Source organism: Priapulus caudatus, unplaced genomic scaffold, assembly GCF_000485595.1.
Source record: "Priapulus caudatus unplaced genomic scaffold, Priapulus_caudatus-5.0.1 Scaffold822, whole genome shotgun sequence".
NCBI classification, from domain to species: Eukaryota; Metazoa; Priapulida; class Priapulimorpha; order Priapulimorphida; family Priapulidae; genus Priapulus; species Priapulus caudatus.
In genome coordinates this window covers 24,521-27,862 of record NW_014577883.1, presented here as the reverse complement: position 1 = coordinate 27,862, position 3,342 = coordinate 24,521, and the positions used below count along the sequence as shown (strand labels likewise).

The following is a 3,342-nucleotide window of genomic DNA, read 5'->3' as shown; positions in this document are numbered from 1 at the left end:
ATTCACGCACACTCTCTCGTACACTGACACACTGATGCGCGAAGCAATGCACTGAGTCACACGCATCCCATGTGTACCCTTCTGTCTACGGCTGATTTGGACCGGGATGGATGGTTGGGGGGGCGGTAAGGAGGGAGGGTTAGGGTATTGTTGTCAGCACACAAGTGGATTATCAGCCGCCGGCACACACACGAAACAATTTAGATAAGGAAATCAGAGAAATTAATACAATAAGCAGCACGAGCGAATCACTGGCACAATGCCAACTACATCCCTTCCTTCCCCGTGCCATGCCTATCTTCTCTCTAACATCGTTCCTCTTCACCTTCCTCTATCCCACGTTGCGTAGAAATTCACGTGTTAATGTGGCGACACTGGCTACCTAGGGTTCGCATACTCTGCAGTGATGAGAGTCAAGCAGGGAGAAAAGCGTCGGCGCATGCAGGGTAGTGGCATCGCGGGGGAACGTCTCACACTGCAGGGAGACCTCAACAATCAATCGCGGTTCTGATGTTACCAGGGTAGACTGTTAAAATAACGGGGTAGGCTGGGGTTAACAGGATAAACTATTAATATAACGGTGTAGGCTTGGAAATAACAGGGTAGGCTGGGAAATAACAGGGCAAGCAGGGGAATAATAGGGTAGGTTGTGCAGTAACAGGATAGCCTGGAGTATAACAGGGTAGGCTGGGAGTGTGGCAGGCTAAGCAGGGTATAGGGATGGCGGCAGTGCGGCGTATATTTGCGGAGTTAACATTTGCGGAAGCCACATTGTCATGTAGATGACAGCGTGCAGAGCCGCATAAAGAGAAAGCTAACACATCAATCGGTGCTGCCGCAGCGCATGTACGCGCGCGCGCGCGCGCGCGCGTGTGCGTGTGTGTGTGCGTGCGTGAGTGTGCGTGCGTGTGTGCGTGTGCATCACATATACATGAGCATTGGTGTACAGCTAGCTACACGCACGCGCACGCACACACGCACGCACGCACACACGCACGCAAAAACAAACACACACCAGACAGTGACGCACGGCCTACCAATATCTGGCAGCAGACTCATTACATCATCGTCATCATTGCAGATACCCGTTACCGTGACAACCAACCACTCCATCACATCAGAACTGCCACGCGCCTGCATCCACACGTTAAACTAATAAAATCATAAATCATTCTCCCCTCTGAATCTGCATCCTGGTCGAATGAATATTAAAAAAACCTACATGAATAACTGCCCCCTCCCTTATTTCGATAATGCAGATAATACCATTAATGGAACAGCCGCCACAACCCGCAAGGGAGCAGCACTTTAATTTTGACGGCGCGACGGATTGCATTTGGAATCATCGTACTTGTTAAAACATAGAACGCGCACGCGCTGGTTAAAATACAGACAAAAAGCAATATCATGAACAAGTAATTAAGGATTCGGAGCCATTCCACCATGTCGGAAGGAAGTGGAGTGATGACGGATGAATTTATGTATGATAGGCAGGGGGAATGGACTGGCAGCGTGTGGCATAGCTCTACGATCGAGTGTAGCCCCTTCGCTCCTGCCACAGGTAGCGAGTGGTAGGGCTTCATGTATGGTAGGGAGTATCAATTGTATGTGCGCGAAGCATATCACAAAGGTCACCGCTGCTACACCATCCTCTGCTGCTGCTGCTGCTGCTGCTGGTGGTGGTGGTGGTGGTGTTGCTGCTACTGCTGCTGCTGCTGCTGCTGCTGGTGGTGGTGGTGGTGGTGTTGCTGCTGCTGCTGCTGCTGCTGCTGCTGCTGGTGGTGGTGGTGGTGGTGTTGCTGCTAATGCTGCTACAGCTGTTGCTGTTGCTACTACTGCTGCTGCTGCTGCTGCTGCTACTGCTACTGCTACTGCTACTGCTACTGCTACTGCTACTGCTACTGCTACTGCTACTGCTACTGCTACTGCTACTGCTACTGCTACTGCTACTGCTACTGCTACTGCTACTGCTACTGCTACTGCTACTGCTACTGCTACTGCTACTGCTACTGCTACTACTACTACTACTGATTGATTCGAGGGCGCGCAAAAAAATCGTTGTACTCACCTCTCTCGATCCAGCTCCTGTATCCTACTGTACACATCCCTCCCTCCGCCTCCTCCGTCAGCAGCAGCTAGTCTCATGATGGAGGCTGCGGAATCCCCGCACAGCTTCTGGCTGCACTCCGACTCCTGCTCTGCCTTCTCCGGCTGCTCCCTCTCTCCCTTCTTTAGATCCGTGCTCATTACTCCGTCTGCGCGAGAAACAAGAGGAAAGGGGTAGAAATTAACTTTTGAACAAGGGGGTCCAACGCACTCCCTGCCCTCACAAAGAGGGAGTCCGCAGCAAAATGAGTCTGCAGTCTGAAGTTCAAACTTAAAGATTTGCTGGAAAAAATACGGTAATTCCACGTGGCTGTGCTCTGGAACGAACTGGTTAGTATAGCAGAATTTTCAGGGAGTCACACGGACTCAGGACGGACAAATCAGGGAGTCTGACAGTAAAGCAGGGAGTATTTGACTCTGGACTCGCGTTAATTTCACACCCTGAGAGAGGAAGACATGCCGTCAGATAGATACACACGGGGAGTGAGAGATACGGACACGTGAAGTCACTCAGGGGTCTGTTGGGTTATCTTACATGGGGGACCTTTTAAAGGATGTTGGGGGCTGTGTGTGTGTATGAACACATACGTACCCTTACATCATGGTGGGTTACATTACATAGGTTACCTTTCATATAGGATGGTAGAGGCAGTGTGTGTATGAACACATACGTACCCTTACATTACATATAGGATGCTGGAGGCAGTGTGTGTATGCACACATACGTACCGTTACATTACATATAGGATGGTGGGTTACATTACATAGATTACATTACATATAGCATGGTGGGGGCAGTGTGTGTATGCACACATACGTACCGTTACATTACATATAGGATGTTGGAAGCAGTGTGTGTATGCACACATACGTACCGTTACATTACATATAGGATGTTGGGGGCAGTGTGTGTATGCACACATACGTACAGTTACATTACATATAGGATGTTGGGGGCAGTGTGTGTATGCACACATACGTACCGTTACATTACATATAGGATGTTGGGGGCAGTGTGAGTATGCACACATACGTACAGTTACATTACATATAGGATGTTGGGTTACATTACATAGGTTACATTACATATAGGATGTTGGGGGCAGTGTGTGTATGCACACATACGTACCGTTACATTACATGTAGAATGTTAGGGGCAGTGTGTGTATGCACACATACGTACAGTTACATTACATATAGGATGTTGGGGGCAGTGTGTGTATGCACACATACGTA

The 3,342-nt window shown here is 49.3% G+C and overlaps 1 long non-coding RNA gene across 1 annotated transcript in view; it reads right to left on the bottom strand.

The window, feature by feature from the left end:
* Window positions 1-2,072: 2,072 nt before the first annotated feature.
* LOC106813772 overlaps window positions 2,073-3,342 on the bottom strand; it is a 22,365-nt gene continuing 21,095 nt past the window's right edge. The window contains exon 3 of the long non-coding RNA XR_001394506.1: window positions 2,073-2,255. This is a non-coding gene — a long non-coding RNA (uncharacterized LOC106813772). The remainder of the gene's footprint in view (window positions 2,256-3,342) is intronic.